Source organism: Coregonus lavaretus (genome assembly GCF_964263955.1).
Source record: "Coregonus lavaretus genome assembly, chromosome: 4".
Taxonomy (NCBI): domain Eukaryota; kingdom Metazoa; phylum Chordata; class Actinopteri; order Salmoniformes; family Salmonidae; genus Coregonus; species Coregonus lavaretus.
In genome coordinates this window covers 56,211,393-56,223,485 of record NC_139991.1, presented here as the reverse complement: position 1 = coordinate 56,223,485, position 12,093 = coordinate 56,211,393, and the positions used below count along the sequence as shown (strand labels likewise).

The window sequence follows — 12,093 nt, the reverse complement described above, 5'->3', positions numbered from 1 at the left end:
AATAGTCCGGGTAGCCATGATTAGCTGTTCAGTAGTCTTATGGCTTTGGGGTAAGAAGCTGTTAAGAAGCCTTTTGGACCTAGACTTGGCACTCCGGTACCGCTTGCCGTGCGGTAGCAGAGAGAACAGTCTATGACTAGGGTGGCTGGAGTCTTTGAACTAGGCAGTTCAAGCACCCTTGGGCGCTGCCATATATTTACATTAGAAGTGCCCGTCCAAGAAGGCTCAAGGTCATTGGCCACATATAAAATGACGTCAAATCACGTTATATCAACTGGAGCTTTGATTGGATTGATCATGTCAACATCATACTTTCACAATCTTAGCTAGTATGCTAGACAAGCAGTCATCGTCATGAATCAAGTCGACAATCTACTGGCAAATCCTTTTCAATCCTAAATAAATTATAGATCAAACGTATCGGTGCTCATCAGCCATTGGGCATAAACATTACACAACAAGTTGGAAATCGCAAATTCAACAATGAGTGGTTGGGAAGGAATCAACTGCAAGCGTCCCAAAGCGATCAGTATTTTGCTTCCCCTGCCTGCTATTCGATCGAGGGGGTGTGTGGTCTGGATTTAAGGATTTAAAACATCTGTCTGAAAGGGTCTCTTTTCCAAGCTTAAAAGGACAAACATTCACATGGAACACCATTGGCCAGAAAATATTGAATACATTGGCCATGCTGTCAATCCAGCATGACTTCTGCCACATTCAAAACAACTGGAAACTCGGGACTGGGAAATCTCAGAATTCAGTGCGTTCAAGACAACAACTGGGAACTTGGGGAAAAAATGACCTCTGACTGGGAAAATACATTTTGAACGGTCACCCAACTAGGAATTCCAAGTCAAGAACTCTGGCCTCTTTCTAGAGCTCCGACCAGAAGATCACTGACGTCATGATTTGACCTGGTTTCTTTCCAAGTTCCCAGTTCTCTTGAAAGCACCATAAATCCAGAGAATGCCAGAGACTTTGATGACAAAGTTTGCCCACAAGTAAGGACCGGCGTGCCACATTCAAGTGAGCACAGCACAACAATGGTGAGTCCAAAAATACGTATTGTATACTGCTGCATAAATGATGTAATATGCCAGGGAGATATGTATATAGTAGCTAAGAAAGTAATACTAAGTGTATGTTGTGTAGTAAGCTGTCAGTAGCCCACGTGTCTCACCCTAAGAATTTGGTCCCTCTCCCCCTCAGAACTTAGCCTGCTGTTCTGACTTGATGGTGCACATGTAGCCTATAGCCTGTTTTAGAGAAATGTCATCATCGAATATTGTAAGAGCTTTCATTGTCTGCTTATATGCCCCCGTTATTTATCCTACGGTTCTGACTTGATGTAAAGGGAAAATACTATAAGAACGGCCCATGTTCTGAATTATGTCACTATACGTTTCAAAAGTGCTTAACAAAATAGTTATATCAACTACTCGCTCATTAATGTTTTAAATCGAAATGACGGCTTTCCTCTTATCCACTCATCGTTCCCTTATGCCATAGTTTGTACATCTCAATTGTTATATTGCTTACAGTGGGGGAAAAAGTACTTAGTCAGCCACCAATTGTGCAAGTTCTCCCACTTAAAAAGATGAGAGAGGCCTGTAATTTTCATCATAGGTACACGTCAACTATGACAGACAAATTGAGGAAAAAAATTCCAGAAAATCACATTGTAGGATTTTTTATGAATTTATTTGCAAATTATGGTGGAAAATAAGTATTTGGTCACCTACAAGCAAGCAAGATTTCTGGCTCTCACAGACCTGTAACTTCTTCTTTAAGAGGCTCCTCTGTCCTCCACTCATTACCTGTATTAATGGCACCTGTTTGAACTTGTTATCAGTATAAAAGACACCTGTCCACAACCTTAAACAGTCACACTCCAAACTCCACTATGGCCAAGACCAAAGAGCTGTCAAAGGACACCAGAAACAAAATTGTAGACCTGCACCAGGCTGTGAAGACTGAATCTGCAATAGGTAAGCAGCTTGGTTTGAAGAAATCAACTGTGGGAGCAATTATTAGGAAATGGAAGACGTACAAGACCACTGATAATCTCCCTCGATCTGGGGCTCCACGCAAGATCTCACCCACTGGGGTCAAAATGATCACAAGAACGGTGAGCAAAAATCCCAGAACCACACGGGGGGACCTAGTGAATGACCTGCAGAGAGCTGGGACCAAAGTAACAAAGCCTACCATCAGTAACACACTACGCCGCCAGGGACTCAAATCCTGCAGTGCCAGACATGTCCCCCTGCTTAAGCCAGTACATGTCCAGGCCCGTCTGAAGTTTGCTAGAGTGCATTTGGATGATCCAGAAGAGGATTGGGAGAATGTCATATGGTCAGATGAAACCAAAATATAACTTTTTGGTAAAAACTCAACTCGTCGTGTTTGGAGGACAAAGAATGCTGAGTTGAATCCAAAGAACACCATACCTACTGTGAAGCATGGGGGTGGAAACATCATGCTTTGGGGCTGTTTTTCTGCAAAGGGACCAGGACGACTGATCTGTGTAAAGGAAAGAATGAATGGGGCCATGTATTGTGAGATTTTGAGTGAAAACCTCCTTCCATCAGCAAGGGCATTGAAGATGAAACGTGGCTGGGTCTTTCAGCATGACAATGATCCCAAACACACCGCCCGGGCAACGAAGGAGTGGCTTCGTAAGAAGCATTTCAAGGTCCTGGAGTGGCCTAGCCAGTCTCCAGATCTCAACCCCATAGAAAATCTTTGGAGGGAGTTGAAAGTCTGTGTTTCCCTGCATGGAGGAATGGGCCAAAATACCAGCAACAGTGTGTGAAAACCTTGTGAAGACTTACAGAAAACGTTTGACCTGTATCATTGCCAACAAAGAGTATATAACAAAGTATTGAGGAACTTTTGTTATTGACCAAATACTTATTTTCCACCATAATTTGAAAATAAATTCATAAAAAATCCTACAATGAGATTTTCTGGATATTTTTTTCTCATTTTGTCTGTCATAGTTGACGTGTACCTATGATGAAAATTACAGGCCTCTCTCATCTTTTTAAGTGGAAGAACTTGCACAATTGGTGGCTGACTAAATACTTTTTTTCCCCACTGTACATAGTTCTAGGTTGGAATGATTTCATTGTTTTGATTACTTTGTGTATTATAATTAGCTCATGTGCTTTTCTCCAAGAGGAGGTGATACAATATAATGATGTTGGGTCTGTAACCATGTTTGCAAGTGACATTCTCTTCCCATTAAAAAAAAAAAACTTTCAACAAAAGGTTCAGTAATAGACCCATGTAATTCCAGTTGATCTTGCGAGGGTTGTTTTGCTTGCGCAATGCGCTGTCTGTACTTCGGTATACTGTCTATAAAAGTGGATCCTCGTGATTGCATTTTCCTTCCTTTTTAGACCATATAGGCCTAATAAAATAATACAATGTTGTGTATTTGCTTTGCTGGCATGCATTTTTTTTAAATGTTGAGTTTGCCCCACCAAGACTCACATGCTAAAATCGCCACTGGGAATAATGGCCTCCCACAGATTCCTACTCCAGTATGATATATAAATCTGACAATTAATGATCATCATGTTGCAGGAAATGTCACTTCTATGTCATGTGTCGGATTAAAATTAGACTAATGATTAAGGCCGCGCCAGACAGAACACTGGGTGACTAAAAACCAATGGGTGACAATAACAAATCACCTGAAAGCCTGACGATGAGTTGAATAGGGTGTAATAGTGCTGGGTCGGAACAAAACCCTGCATAGCCAGTGGCTCTACAGGACCAGGGATGGTGACCACTAGTTTAAAGTGAATCGGTACGCGTTTGAATTTGAATCAGTACTACTCACTCATGTCATAGAAGTGCTGCCAGAAGGCCTCCATCCAGCATTGTGTCTCCTGGGGTGTGTGTGACAGCGTCGTCACCTTGGGTGTGTGTGCTGATGGATATACTCTGGGCCTGGTGGAGAGGCCCTCTTGCCAACACACGGATACGGGACTCCTGAGAGGGAGACAAACAGCTTAAAGCAAGATATATTCATGCTGCTGAAGTTGTCTACCTGTGTGTCATCCTTGTATGAGTGCCCTGCACATGATGTGTTGTCCACGTAGCTGTTCTGTACGTAACTGATGTGTTGAGCATGTAGATGGGTTGTGCGTGTAGATGGGTTGTGCACATAGCTGATGTGTTGTGCATGTAGCTGATGTCTAAGGCTGATAAGCACCCATATTGCATGTCTAATACTGTGCATGAAATAGCTGGCTGCATTCTAGGAACATAAAAGCAATGTTATAAAGATAGCTATGTTCCTAGACTGCATTGAGAGAAAGTGTGTGAAGGGCTAAATAGCAGGCAAACAGGATTCCATACCGGTAATGCTCAAATCAAGATATTTGGGGTACACCTCAACAGTGCTCTCTAGTGGACAGATCATGGAGCCGCGAAGGGGTCTCCAACAGGTCGATTGCGAGCTACCAGTAGATCGCAGCCCACCAACAGTAGCTCGCCAAACAATTCTGAAAGTACATGCAATTTTCACTTGTTCTCACACATATCAGACACCGCAAGATCCCAGCTACTATCTAATCAAGGCAACATTGACATTATCCCACCCATGGTTGGCCATTATTGGCTTTAAAAGCCAAACCTAACACAATATCTGCCTATTCATTTCCAGCAATATTGCCCCTGTCTGTCTGTGTGTTGCGCGCGTTTGTCGATCACTCTGTGTGTAGCCAGTTGATGTGATAACTGTCTTGTGGGTTGACATAAATTCTTTCCCCAAAACCTTCTCAATTAAATGTTAACTGCAAAGTAGGTTTACCTGGCAGAAGTATATAATGAGTAAGTATATCATTTGTTTCTATTATTTGTTATTTACAAAGTTTGCCATGAAATGAGCAGCATCAGTATAGAACCATCACTAGGCCTGCACATTAGACAGCACATTCCTCACTTGCTAGATCTGCAGTTAACGGGCCAGATGCTGCAATTCAAAGGGGAATTACACTCAAATCTAAATTGGTTAGTTTTCTTCCAGACCTAAAAAATAATTGTCTTCTGATGTGATTTAAGCATTGACAGCGACTCAGAACATCCAATTTCGTTGTTTCTCTATTAACAATTGTAATTTTAAGAGTGAAAAACAACAAAATCTAAAACAAGGAATTTCTTTACTGAACATAACATTGGAAGAAAACAGATTTTATAGGGCCCCCCTTTGAGTTGTTTATTAACCATTATTTTACCAGATATACTGGTGGGGGAGAGGATAAGAATGTGCCTATTTGAAAGCTGGGGAAATAATGAGTAGCTCGCGACATGTTTCATTTTTTAAAAGTAGTGCTCATGCTAGAAAATGTTGGAGACCCCTGCAATATAGGACAGGAGTGGTGTTGTGCTGCTATATCTTGCTAGAAGTGGGCATAAACCTCTAATAAAAACAATATTGTCATTTTGTGGGGGTAAATAGGATTATAGGTGGGGTTTTATGCAAATTTGTGTCAGTCTCTGCATTTAGGCTGTGTGTATGGATGACTGCACGTGTGAATATGCTCGCTAACCTGTCTTGTGTGTTTACAGGAGTAACCAACCTTGTTAATGGCGATGGTGAATAACGGCTCCTCTTGGGCCTCCATCCTCTCTTGACTGTGGTAACAGAAAATACTTGTCCCTCTGAGGACACCGTAGGTGTCGGTCCAGCACTCAGGCTCCTTTTCAAGTTGATCATAAGGATGGTGAATGACTGTAATGTGTAAGGGTTGGTGTGAGGTGTGACCCAGGTGCGGTGCAGGATAGACAGTAGGCAGTAGGCAAGGATGGTGAAACAAGGATCTTTACTGGTGGTCCAAAAGCCAGGATACAAAACAACGGACTAAACACAAAAACAAATGAGGAGCACATAGGTCTCCAAATAACAGGCTGACAACAAACAATACGAAATACTAACTCTGACTGGAAAACACAATGACACAGGGAGAACACTTCTCGAATACCTGTAACTCTGTTACGTGATCCGACACTGACACGTACTGCTTGACATCAGGGAACTAGCAGAGAAAACTGAGCAAGGGAACACAGGGAAGTGAGGGCATAAATACACAGGTGAATCAGATAGACACAGGTGACACCAATAGGCAGATAATTAGTCCCGACTGTGATTGAGGAGGTGCCTATGGTTGTCGGAGGATGACACGTAGTGGGTCGCTCCAGAACTGCGACCCACTCCTGTAACAGTAATGATGCTTTTGACTAAACTAATTATGACACTAATTATGATACTAAAGCTGAGGATGAGAATGATGATGATTAAACAAATGATGATGCGAATGATGATGATGAAGAGCTAACTCTCACCTTGATCTTGAGCCTGCCGCTGATAACCTGCTGGGTCATACAGAGGTTGGCCGGCCAGACAACAACACACACTACCATAGAGAGGCAGCCAGAACGCACTGTCCTCTGGAACACATTTTATATTTACATTTTAGTCATTTAGCAGACGCTCTTATCCAGAGCGACTTACAGTTAGTGAGTGCATACATTATTATTATTATTATTATTTTATTTTATTTTTTATACTGGCCCCCCATGGGAAACGAACCCACAACCTTGGCGTTGCAAACGCAATGCTCTACCAACTGAGCCAAATCCCTGCCGGCCATTCCCTCCCCTACCCTGGACAACGCTGGGCCAATTGTGCGTCGCCCCATGGGTCTCCCGGTCGCGGCCAGCTACGACAGAGCCTGGATTCGAACCAGGATCTCTAGTGGCACAGCTAGCACTGCGATGCAGTGCCTTAGACCACTGTGCCACTCGGGAACACAATGGGTTAACGAGTCATTGGTCGTGTCCAAATACCCGTACTTGTGTTCTAAATAGTAGGCATTTTGGGTATGTGAAATTTTTGGGTATGTGACATGTTATTTAAATTAGTGTGCTTTAAATGCCAGGATGTCATACTCATTTAGTCTTTTCATCTAGGAGAATTCGCTGCACACTATTGAGGAAGAGAATCGTCTTTTGAGACCCACGTGTCTGACAACAGCTGATAATCAGCTGATGGGACCCGCTGTACCAAAATGAACGAATGGCGGGAATCAATGCAATTGCGGATTAGATTACGCATTCTCAGTAGGATGAGCCTAGTATGCTGATATTTGTTTCTTACTGCATTCATTTTTACTAAACAGTATGGTCACTCTAAACAGTATGTCGTATGATTAGTACACAGTATGCAGTTTAAGTAAGTAGTAGGCAAACCAGATTTTGGACATGGCCATTGTTGCTAGCTATACAAAGAGAGTAGAGGAGAGGAGTCGTCACCTGTGGCTGATATGGACAGGTCGTGTGTTCTGTGTGGTGTGGGCCAGCAGGTGATACTTACGCCCCCTGCAGACAGAAATCACACACTTGAGAAATTATAGAGTCACAGTCTGGTCTGCGCTCCTCTCACTCCCTGGTGTTAGGTCATGTCTGTGTGTGTGTGTGTGTGTGTGTGTGTGTGTGTGTGTGTGTGTGTGTGTGTGTGTGTGTGTGTGTGTGTGTGTGTGTGTGTGTGTGTGTGTGTGTGTGTGCGTGTGAGTGAGGGCAGGCAGCAGAGGTGATGTAGACCCTCCTCCATCTCCTCCCTCTACGTTGGGTATGGTACCACAGGCTGCAGACTCCAGAGCTGCCCTAATCCTGCTTCCAGAGGTGCAGCCCAGGGAGCTACTGAGGCAGTTCTGTCTCCTGGGTCCTAGTGCCCTGGGTCCGGAGAGAAGTGCTCCACCACACAGGTACTGTATAGCTCCACACACAGCTCAAAGCCCGGGCCTGCCTCCTTACTGGATCATATACATGTACACACACACACACAAATATATAGCAACAAGTATTAACAAATAGACATTGGCAGAGTGAAATGAAAAATTATACACAAATAACATAATCAAGCTGAAGATTGAAGAGGACAAAAGTTCTCTATACGTTTCTATGCAAAGACTAAAACCACAGACAAAATGCAACTTCACTGGCACTAATAGTGTCATACAGGTTAAGTAGACAAAACGAGAGCAAATCGAGCGGCCACCCACAATATGATGGTGTCCTCGAAGTAGATGTCAGTCAACGTCCTGTCCACCATCACCAGGTCTGTGTCATAGATCTCTCTATGAGGGGGAGGTAGAGGGAGAGATGGAGAGGGAGAGCAGGGCGGTGGAGAGTGAAAAAGAAAGGGAGAGAAGATCAGACATAGGATAGAGATGGATAGAGGGAGACAGGGCAGAGCGAGATGGAGAGGATGGAGTTTAGAGTAAAGAAGAGAGGAAGATGGACAGAGAGAGCAGAAAGAGAGTGAGGAGGTAGTGACTGAGTAAGTAAGAGGTCAATAAGTAACTACACCTTTACAGGATGAACCTGTGTGACCACTAAATCTGACCAGAGTTCAGTTGTAGCTAAGAGGAGTCACAAGAATGTGTTTTTCTTTAACAAACAAGAGGCGGTTAATAGCGTGTGCTGACCCCACATGCATGTGTCATATAATCTGCATGGATTAGCCATGTAACTGGTTTAGACAGGATTATAGATGGAGAACACATATTTACTCCATCAGTTCAATGTATAGTGGTGGGAGAGCTATGACACAAATGAAACTCTGATGAACTGATGACGTACCACGAACACTTTAATACAAATATCCAATAGAGACTCCACTCTTTCAATATGGACACCATATGCATTCTAATCTAACCAAAAGGTTTCCAGTTAGCTGTTCCGTTCAATTCAACCATTATTTTTGGAGCTAAGTGCTATTATTGACTAATGTTTTTATTGGATGCGACATGTTCAGGACCGATGTTGAGGAGCGACGATTTAATCCCAAAACTTTCTAGGCATGACCACATTATGTGTTCTCTGTTAGAGACAGCACCATTAAATGTATGGGACTCACCTCCTTTGTTATTGAAGTACTCAAAGTCTTTCCACATGAGTGGGATATGTACAGTACCAGTCAAAAGTTTGGACACACCTACTCATTCAAGGGTTTTTCTTTATTTTTACTATTTTCTACATTGTAGAATAATAGTGAAGACATCACAACTATGAAATAACACATATGGAATCATGTGGTAACCAAAAAAGTGTTAGACAAATCAAAATATATTTTATATTTGAGATTCTTCAAATAGCCACCCTTTGCCTTGATGACAGCTTTGCACACTCTTAGGGATTCTCTCAACCAGCTTCACCTGGAATGCTTTTACAACAGTCTTGAAGGAGTTCCCACATATGCTGAGCTGTTACAGGAGGGGGTCGCAGTTCCGGAGCGATCCAGTAGGTGACATCCTCCGACAACCTTAGGCACCTCCTCACTCACAGTCGGGACTAATCATCATCCTATTGGTGTCACCTGTGTCTATCTGATCACCTGTGTATTTATGCCCTCACTTCCCTGTGTTCCTTTGCTCAGTTTTCTCTGCTAGTTTCTCTATGTCCAGCAGTACTACTCAGTGTCTGATCGGAGACCTATGTACAGGTACTTGAGAAGTGTTCTCCCTGTTTCGTTATTTGTTTCAGTCTTAGGTAATATTCCGTATTTTGGCTGTCAGCCGGTTTTGGAGACTTATTTGCTCCGCCTTTCTTTTATCGTGATAAGTCTGTTATTTTGTATTTTGGAATTCCTCACCCAGTGATCCCTGGTATTCAGCCTACAACCCTCCTCCTTCCCGACGGAGCAGGGCCGGGTAGCCTACATCATCACTCTGTTGACGGGTCGGGCCCTTTCATGGGCTACCGCGGAGTGGAAGAGCCAATACAGGACTAAGATTGAATCGTACTACACCGGCTCTGACGCTTGTCGGATGTGGCAGGGCTTGAAAACTATTACAGACTACAAAGGGAAGCACAGCCGCGAGCTGCCCAGTGACACAAGCCTACCAGATGAGCTAAACGACTTCTATGCTCGCTTCGAGGCAAGCAACACTGAAGCATGCATGAGAGCACCAGCTGTTCCGGATGACTATGTGATCACGCTCTCCGTAGCCGATGTGAGTAAGACTTTTAAGCAGGTCAACATTCACAAGGCTGCAGGGCCAGACGGATTACCAGGACGTGTACTCCGAGCATGTGCTGACCAACTGGCAAGTGTCTTCACTGACATTTTCAACATGTCCCTGACTGAGTCTGTAATACCAACATGTTTCAAGCAGACCACCATAGTCCCCGTGCCAAGGACACTAAGATAACCTGCCTAAATGACTACCGACCCGTAGCACTGACGTCTGTAGCCATGAAGTGCTTTGAAAGGCTGGTCATGGCTCACATCAACACCATTATCCCAGAAACACTAGACCCACTCCAATTTGCATACCGCCCCAACAGATCCATAGATTATGCAATCTCTATTGCACTCCACACTGCCCTTTCCCACCTGGACAAGAGGAACACCTACGTGAGAATGCTATTCATTGACTACAGCTCAGTGTTCAACACCATAGTACCCTCAAAGCTCATCACTATGCTAAGGATCCTGGGACTAAACACCTCCCTCTGCAACTGGATCCTGGACTTCCTGACGGGCCGCCCCCAGGTGGTAATGGTAGGTAACAACACATCTGCCACGCTGATCCTCAACACGGGGGCCCCTCAGTGGTGCGTGCTCAGTCCCCTCCTGTACTCCCTGTTCACCCATGACTGCATGGCCAGGCACGACTCCAACACCATCATTAAGTTTGCCGACGACACAACAGTGGTAGGCCTGATCACCGACAACGATGAGACAGCCTATAGGGAGGAGGTCAGAGACCTGGCTGTGTGGTGCCAGGATAACATCCTCTCACTCAACGTGACCAAGACAAAGGAGATGATTGTGGACTACAGGAAAAAAAAAGAGGACTGAGCACGCCCCCATTCTCATCGACGGGGCTGTAGTGAAACAGGTTGAGAGCTTCAAGTTCCTTGGTGTCCACATCACCAACAAACTATCATGGTCCAAACACACCAAGACAGTTGTGAAGACGGCATGACAAAGCCTATTCCCCCTCAGGAGACTGAAAATATTTTGCATGGGTCCTCAGATCCTCAAAAAGTTATACAGCTGCACCATCGAGAGTATCCTGACTGGTTGCATCACCGCCTGGTATGGCAACTGCTCGGCCTCCGACCGCAAGGCACTACAGAGGGTAGTGCGTACAGCCCAGTACATCACTGGGGCCAAGCTTCCTGCCATCCAGGACCTCTATACCAGGAGGTGTCAGAGGAAGGCCCTCAAAATTGTCAAAGACTCCAGCCACCCTAGTCATAGTCTGTTCTCTCTGCTACCGCACGGCAAGCGGTACCGGAGCGCCAAGTCTAGGTCCAAAAATCTTCTCAACAGCTTCTACCCCCAAGTCATAAGACTCCTGAACAGCTAATCATGGCTACCCAGACTATTTGCACTGCCCCCCCCACCCCCTCCCCATCTTTTTACACTCTGTTTATTATTTATGCATAGTCACTTTAACTCTACCCACATGTACATATTACCTCAACTACCTCAACTAACTCAACTAGCCGGTGCCCCCGCACATTGACTCTGCACCGGTAACCCCCTGTATATAGCCTCCCTACTGTTATTTTATTTTACTTCTGCTCTTTTTTTCTCAACACTTTTTGTTGTTGTAGTTTTATTTTACTTTTTTATTAAAAAATAAATGCATTGTCGGTTAAGGGCTGTAAGTAAGCATTTCACGGTAATGTCTACACATGTTGTATTCAGCGCATGTGGCAAATAACATTTGATTTGATTTTAACTCCAGCGTGCTCTGACTCCAACCAATTCACCCGGGAGCTACGCAAGGTGTTCGACACCTCTCGGGTGGTGTCGGGGCACGAGGCCATAGTGACCGTTCGGTGGCGGACTACTCTGTGGAGTTCCGGACCTGGGCTCAAGAGGCAGGATGGGAGGAGGCCACCCTGGTCATTTTTTACGCCCAGGGGCTATCGGAGGGGATGAAGGACGAATTCTCCTTCAGGGAGCTGACTGAGCGACTGGACGGCCTCGTCAAACTCTCGGTGCGGGTAGAAAATTGGCGTCATGAGAGGGCAAATGAGAGAGGGCTGACGTAAGGCACG

The 12,093-nt window shown here is 44.5% G+C and overlaps 1 pseudogene across 1 annotated transcript in view; it reads right to left on the bottom strand.

Annotated features, from left to right (window-relative positions):
* LOC311127478 (rhotekin-like) overlaps positions 1-11,859 on the bottom strand; it is a 52,817-nt pseudogene extending 40,958 nt beyond the window's left edge. Inside the window, exons 1-7 of the transcript in view lie at positions 11,789-11,859; positions 8,076-8,150; positions 7,652-7,826; positions 7,327-7,392; positions 6,358-6,462; positions 5,595-5,714; positions 3,851-4,002 (exon numbers count right to left, since the gene is read on the bottom strand). The product of the transcript in view is annotated as a rhotekin-like (transcript). The remainder of the gene's footprint in view (positions 1-3,850; positions 4,003-5,594; positions 5,715-6,357; positions 6,463-7,326; positions 7,393-7,651; positions 7,827-8,075; positions 8,151-11,788) is intronic.
* Between the last annotated feature and the right edge of the window lie 234 nt (positions 11,860-12,093).